Here is a 7,500-nt window from a genome sequence, read left to right on the forward strand (position 1 = left end):
TGTGGGTAGGTGGGTGTGTAGGTAGGTAGGTGGGTAGGTGGGTAGGTAGGTAGGTGGGTAGGTAGGTAGGTAGGTGTGTAGGTAGGTGGGTAGGTAGGTAGGTGTGTGGGTAGGTGGGTAGGTAGGTAGGTGGGTAGGTAGGTAGGTAGGTGTGTAGGTAGGTGGGTAGGTAGGTAGGTGTGTGGGTAGGTGGGTAGGTAGGTGGGTGGGTAGGTAGGTAGGTAGGTAGGTAGGTAGGTGGGTGGGTAGGTAGGTAGGTAGGTAGGTGGGTAGGTAGGTAGGTAGGTAGGTAGGTAGGTGTGTGGGTAGGTGGGTGGGTAGGTAGGTAGGTAGGTAGGTAGGTAGGTGGGTGGGTAGGTAGGTAGGTAGGTGTATGGGTAGGTGGGTGGGTAGGTGGGTAGGTAGGTAGGTAGGTAGGTAGGTAGGTGGGTAGGTAGGTGGGTAGGTAGGTAGGTGGGTGGGTAGGTAGGTAGGTAGGTAGGTGGGTAGGTAGGTAGGTGTGTGGGTAGGTGGGTGGGTAGGTAGGTAGGTAGGTAGGTGGGTAGGTAGGTGGGTGGGTAGGTAGGTAGGTGTGTGGGTAGGTGGGTGGGTAGGTGGGTAGGTAGGTAGGTAGGTAGGTAGGTAGGTAGGTAGGTAGGTGGGTAGGTAGGTAGGTAGGTGGGTGGGTAGGTAGGTAGGTAGGTGGGTAGGTAGGTGGGTAGGTAGGTGGGTAGGTAGGTGTGTAGGTAGGTGTGTAGGTAGGTAGGTAGGTAGGCGGGTAGGTAGGTGTGTAGGTAGGTGTGTAGGTAGGTGGGTAGGTAGGCGGGTAGGTAGGCGGGTAGGTAGGTGTGTAGGTAGGTGGGTAGGTAGGCGGGTAGGTAGGCGGGTAGGTAGGTGTGTAGGTAGGTGTGTAGGTAGGTGGGTAGGTAGGTGGGTAGGTAGGTGTGTAGGTAGGTAGGTAGGTAGGTAGGTAGGTGTGTAGGTAGGTGGGTAGGTAGGCGGGTAGGTAGGTGTGTAGGTAGGTAGGTAGGTAGGTAGGTAGGTAGGTAGGTAGGTAGGTAGGTGTATAGGTAGGTGGGTAGGTAGGTGGGTAGGTAGGTGTGTAGGTAGGTGTGTAGGTAGGTAGGTAGGTAGGTGTGTAGGTAGGTAGGTAGGTAGGTGTGTAGGTAGGTGGGTAGGTAGGCGGGTAGGTAGGTGTGTAGGTAGGTAGGTAGGTAGGTAGGTAGGTAGGTAGGTAGGTAGGTAGGTGTATAGGTAGGTGGGTAGGTAGGTGGGTAGGTAGGTGTGTAGGTAGGTAGGTAGGTAGGTAGGTGTATAGGTAGGTGGGTAGGTAGGTAGGTAGGTAGGTAGGTGTATAGGTAGGTGGGTAGGTAGGTGTGTAGGTAGGTGTGTAGGTAGGTGTGTAGGTAGGTGTGTAGGTAGGTGGGTAGGTAGGTGTGTAGGTAGGTAGGTAGGTAGGTAGGTGTGTAGGTAGGTGGGTAGGTAGGCGGGTAGGTAGGTGTGTAGGTAGGTAGGTAGGTAGGTAGGTAGGTAGGTGTATAGGTAGGTGGGTAGGTAGGTGGGTAGGTAGGTGTGTAGGTAGGTGTGTAGGTAGGTGTATAGGTAGGTGGGTAGGTAGGTGTGTAGGTAGGTAGGTAGGTAGGTGTGTAGGTAGGTGGGTAGGTAGGCGGGTAGGTAGGTGTGTAGGTAGGTAGGTAGGTAGGTAGGTAGGTAGGTAGGTAGGTGTATAGGTAGGTGGGTAGGTAGGTGGGTAGGTAGGTGTGTAGGTAGGTGGGTAGGTAGGTGGGTAGGTAGGTGTGTAGGTAGGTGTGTAGGTAGGTGTGTAGGTAGGTGGGTAGGTAGGCGGGTAGGTAGGTGTATATATAGGTGGGTAGGTAGGTGTGTAGGTAGGTGTGTAGGTAGGTGTGTAGGTAGGTGGGTAGGTAGGTGTGTAGGTAGGTGTGTAGGTAGGTGTGTAGGTAGGTGTGTAGGTAGGTGTGTAGGTAGGTGTGTAGGTAGGTGGGTAGGTAGGTGGGTGGGTAGGTAGGTAGGTAGGTGTGTAGGTGGGTAGGTAGGTGTGTAGGTAGGTAGGTAGGTAGGTAGGTAGGTAGGTAGGTGTATAGCTAGGTAGGTAGGTAGGTGTATAGGTAGGTGTGTAGGTAGTTGTGTAGGTAGGTGTGTAGGTAGATGTGTAGGTAGGTGGGTAGGTAGGCGGGTAGGTAGGTGGGTAGGTAGGTGTGTAGGTAGGTAGGTAGGTAGGTAGGTAGGTAGGTAGGTAGGTAGGTGTGTAGGTAGGTGTGTAGGTAGGTGTGTAGGTAGGTGGGTAGGTAGGCGGGTAGGTAGGTGTATATATAGGTGGGTAGGTAGGTGTGTAGGTAGGTGTGTAGGTAGGTGTGTAGGTAGGTGTGTAGGTAGGTGGGTAGGTAGGTGTGTAGGTGGGTAGGTAGGTAGGTGTATAGGTAGGTGTGTAGGTAGGTGTGTAGGTAGGTGTGTAGGTAGGTGTGTAGGTAGGTGGGTAGGTAGGCGGGTAGGTAGGTGTATATATAGGTGGGTAGGTAGGTGTGTAGGTAGGTGTGTAGGTAGGTGTATAGGTAGGTGTATAGGTAGGTGTATAGGTAGGTGGGTAGGTAGGTGTGTAGGTAGGTGTGTAGGTAGGTGTGTAGGTAGGTGTGTAGGTAGGTGTGTAGGTAGGTGTGTAGGTAGGTGGGTAGGTAGGTGTGTAGGTAGGTGTGTAGGTAGGTGGGTAGGTAGGTAGGTAGGTGTGTAGGTAGGTGGGTAGGTAGGCGAATAGGTAGGTGTGTAGGTAGGTGTGTAGGTAGGTGGGTAGGTAGGTAGGTAGGTAGGTAGGTAGGTGTATAGGTAGGTGGGTAGGTAGGTGGGTAGGTAGGTGTGTAGGTAGGTGTGTAGGTAGGTAGGTAGGTAGGTGTGTAGGTAGGTGGGTAGGTAGGTGGGTAGGTAGGTAGGTGGGTAGGTAGGTGGGTAGGTAGGCGGGTAGGTAGGCGTGTAGGTAGGTGTGTAGGTAGGTGTGTAGGTAGGTGTGTAGGTAGGTGTGTAGGTAGGTGTCAGCACGGGAGTAAGTCTCAGATATATGCTTGGGTTGCTGGTAGCCCTATCTCTTCCTTCCTGGTAGGTGGGTAGGTAGGTAGGGAATGGAATGGAGAACTATTGATGTGCTACCAACCAGTCTTGCTCAATAACAGTTTCATGAAAACCACACATTCGGCTTGACAGATAATCATCCTTGTTTGCACAGGTCTACAGTAGCCTTGTCTGCACAGGTCTACAGTAGACTTGTCTGCACAGGCCTACAGTAGCCTTGTCTGCACAGGTCTACAGTAGCCTTGTCTGCACAGGTCTACAGTAGCCTTGTCTGCACAGGTCTACAGTAGCCTTGTCTGCACAGGTCTACAGTAGCCTTGTCTGCACAGGTCTACAGTAGCCTTGTCTGCACAGGTCTACAGTAGCCTTGTCTGCACAGGTCTACAGTAGCCTTGTCTGCACAGGCCTACAGTAGCCTTGTCTGCACAGGCCTACAGTAGCCTTGTCTGCACAGGTCTACAGTAGCCTTGTCTGCACAGGTCTACAGTAGCCTTGTCTGCACAGGTCTACAGTAGCCTTGTCTGCACAGGCCTACAGTAGCCTTGTCTGCACAGGTCTACAGTAGCCTTGTCTGCACAGGCCTACAGTAGCCTTGTCTGCACAGGTCTACAGTAGCCTTGTCTGCACAGGTCTACAGTAGCCTTGTCTGTACAGGTCTACAGTAGCCTTGTCTGCACAGGTCTACAGTAGCCTTGTCTGCACAGGTCTACAGTAGCCTTGTCTGTACAGGTCCTTCAGTAGCCTTGTCTGCACAGGTCTACAGTAGCCTTGTCTGCACAGGTCTACAGTAGCCTTGTCTGCACAGGTCTACAGTAGCCTTGTCTGGAGCCACTTCTGCTCAATGTACTCCAACATGTTTTTACTGATACAGACTGAAAATACATTTACTTTACAACCGCTTAATTAACTTCTCAACTAAGCAATGGCAAAAACAAGGGGCCACTACATTCAAACTAATCCCCGGTACATGTTAAATAGCGTGTATTAAAGAAAAGACTGAGGAGTTAGAGAGATCCTCTGGTGGGTACGGCATTAGCAGCCACCAGAGAGAGAGAATGTCCCAAATCACACCTTGTTCCCTGTATAGTGCACTGCTTTTGACCAGAGCTCTATGGTAACCTGGTTAAAAGTAGTGCACTATAAAGGGAATAGGGTGGAAGTAGTGCCATATAAAGGGAATAGGGTGGAAGTAGTGCCCTATAAAGGGAATAGGGTGGAAGTAGTGCCCTATAAAGGGAATAGGGTGGAAGTAGTGCCCTATAAAGGGAATAGGGTGGAAGTAGTGCCCTATAAAGGGAATAGGGTGGAAGTAGTGCCCTATAAAGGGAATAGGGTGGAAGTAGTGCCCTATAAAGGGAATAGGGTGGAAGTAGTGCCCTATAAAGGGAATAGGGTGGAAGTAGTGCCCTATAAAGGGAATAGGGTGGAAGTAGTGCCCTATAAAGGGAATAGGGTGGAAGTAGTGCCCTATAAAGGGAATAGGGTGGAAGTAGTGCACTATAAAGGGAATAGGGTGGAAGTAGTGCCCTATAAAGGGAATAGGGTGGAAGTAGTGCCCTATAAAGGGAATAGGGTGGAAGTAGTGCCCTATAAAGGGAATAGGGTGGAAGTAGTGCACTATAAAGGGAATAGGGTGGAAGTAGTGCCCTATAAGGGAATAGGGTGGAAGTAGTGCCCTATAAAGGGAATAGGGTGGAAGTAGTGCCCTATAAAGGGAATAGGGTGGAAGTAGTGCACTATAAAGGGAATAGAGTGGAAGTAGTGCCCTATAAAGGGAATAGGGTGGAAGTAGTGCATTATAAAGGGAATAGGGTGGAAGTAGTGCCCTATAAAGGGAATAGGGTGGAAGTAGTGCACTATAAAGGGAATAGGGTGGAAGTAGTGCCCTATAAGGGAATAGGGTGGAAGTAGTGCCCTATAAAGGGAATAGGGTGGAAGTAGTGCCCTATAAAGGGAATAGGGTGGAAGTAGTGCCCTATAAAGGGAATAGGGTGGAAGTAGTGCCCTATAAAGGGAATAGGGTGGAAGTAGTGCACTATAAAGGGAATAGGGTGTAAGTAGTGCCCTATAAAGGGAATAGGGTGGAAGTAGTGCCCTATAAAGGGAATAGGGTGGAAGTAGTGCCCTATAAAGGGAATAGGGTGGAAGTAGTGCCCTATAAAGGGAATAGGGTGGAAGTAGTGCCCTATAAAGGGAATAGGGTGGAAGTAGTGCCCTATAAAGGGAATAGGGTGGAAGTAGTGCCCTATAAAGGGAATAGGGTGGAAGTAGTGCACTATAAAGGGAATAGGGTGGAAGTAGTGCCCTATAAAGGGAATAGGGTGGAAGTAGTGCCCTATAAAGGGAATAGGGTGGAAGTAGTGCCCTATAAAGGGAATAGGGTGGAAGTAGTGCACTATAAAGGGAATAGGGTGGAAGTAGTGCCCTATAAGGGAATAGGGTGGAAGTAGTGCCCTATAAAGGGAATAGGGTGGAAGTAGTGCCCTATAAAGGGAATAGGGTGGAAGTAGTGCACTATAAAGGGAATAGAGTGGAAGTAGTGCCCTATAAAGGGAATAGGGTGGAAGTAGTGCATTATAAAGGGAATAGGGTGGAAGTAGTGCCCTATAAAGGGAATAGGGTGGAAGTAGTGCACTATAAAGGGAATAGGGTGGAAGTAGTGCCCTATAAGGGAATAGGGTGGAAGTAGTGCCCTATAAAGGGAATAGGGTGGAAGTAGTGCCCTATAAAGGGAATAGGGTGGAAGTAGTGCACTATAAAGGGAATAGGGTGGAAGTAGTGCCCTATAAAGGGAATAGGGTGGAAGTAGTGCCCTATAAAGGGAATAGGGTGGAAGTAGTGCCCTATAAAGCGAATAGGGTGGAAGTAGTGCACTATAAAGGGAATAGGGTGGAAGTAGTGCCCTAAAAGGGAATAGGGTGGAATTAGAGCCCTATAAAGGGAATAGGGTGGAAGTAGTGCCCTATAAAGGGAATAGGGTGGAAGTAGTGCCCTATAAAGGGAATAGGGTGGAAGTAGTGCCCTATAAAGGGAATAGGGTGGAAGTAGTTCCCTATAAAGGGAATATGGTGGAAGTAGTGCACTATAAAGGGAATAGGGTGGAAGTAGTGCACTATAAAGGGAATAGGGTGGAAGTAGTGCACTATAAAGGGAATAGGGTGGAAGTAGTGCTCTATAAAGGGAATAGGGTGGAAGTAGTGCCCTATAAAGGGAATAGGGTGGAAGTAGTGCACTATAAAGGCAATAGGGTGGAAGTAGTGCACTATAAAGGCAATAGGGTGGAAGTAGTGCACTATAAAGGCAATAGGGTGGAAGTAGTGCACTATGAAGGCAATAGGGTGGAAGTAGTGCACTATAAAGGGAATAGGGTGGAAGTAGTGCACTATAAAGGCAATAGGGTGGAAGTAGTGCACTATAAAGGGAATAGGGTGCCATTTAAAAAAGTAGTCCTATTCAAGTTTAGCTGGTCGTGTTCTCCTTTCCTTGGTTGGTTGTGTGAAAGAAAATAATGTCCCCCCCATTAAACATTAGGAGAGACACAGACAGGCTGTTCTCTCTCCCATATAAATGTTACTCTCACTCAGTCACTTTCACTTTCACCCAGTCACATTCACCCAGTCACTTTCACTGTCACGTTCACCCAGTCACTTTCACCCAGTCACTTTCACTGTCTGTTGCAATACCTACAAGTATCCTTGATCAACAAAATCTATCTTTTTCAGTTTACGAGTTGGCTAGCCTCTCTTTGAACAGAAAATCTCTAGCTATGTCTAGCCTATACAAAGGAAGGGTTGGCATGTGTCATGACAAGAAGGTTAAATTAAACTGTCAAACAAAACGACACCTTTTAACTCAAGCAGAGGAACTTTTCCAGGCTGTATCACGGGTTGATAATTAAAACATAAAGGTTTTTTTTCGTTTTCTTTCGACAGGTAACATATAGGCCTATATACTGTCATACAGCATGCCCATGCGGCGTCTGACTGTGTTTTCCCTAGGATTATCTTTGTATTAGTCAAGGTATTCTGTTATCACAGAGTGCAGAGTAGTCCATATAAGAACAAACGTAAGACCTAATAATACTATAATAATAATAATAATAATAAAAATAATATATAATAATACCCAAATCTCAAAGATGTACAACACGCCGTAGGATACGGTTCATTATTGAAACGCTTTGTTAAAAGCTGTCACTACACATTTCAGCCAGAGTTTGATGTCTGAATGTAAAAAAAAACTCCAATGTGTATAGCTGGTAAAATCACATTCATTGACATAACATAATTGTAATTCTTACACGTTAAACGCAACTGTATAGGATTACTTATTGATATAAGCGGGAAGTTCAGTCCTTTTCCCACCTTAAATAGACCCCGGCGGTTAGGAAAAATGCGCATTCTTGACTTACCTTTTCGTTTACGGTGAGAGCGCGCCCAAGTT

At 48.0% G+C, this 7,500-nt stretch overlaps 1 protein-coding gene across 1 annotated transcript in view; it reads right to left on the reverse strand.

Annotated features, from left to right (window-relative positions):
* The window catches only part of LOC129818035 (cingulin-like protein 1), a 90,225-nt gene that overhangs the window by 82,675 nt on the left and 50 nt on the right, over window positions 1-7,500 (reverse strand). Inside the window, exon 1 of the mRNA XM_055873561.1 lies at window positions 7,469-7,500. This exon is cut by the window's right edge and continues 50 nt beyond it. The gene's annotated coding sequence lies outside the window, so the exon portion shown is untranslated. The remainder of the gene's footprint in view (window positions 1-7,468) is intronic.

Source organism: Salvelinus fontinalis, chromosome 21 (assembly GCF_029448725.1).
Source record: "Salvelinus fontinalis isolate EN_2023a chromosome 21, ASM2944872v1, whole genome shotgun sequence".
Taxonomy (NCBI): domain Eukaryota; kingdom Metazoa; phylum Chordata; class Actinopteri; order Salmoniformes; family Salmonidae; genus Salvelinus; species Salvelinus fontinalis.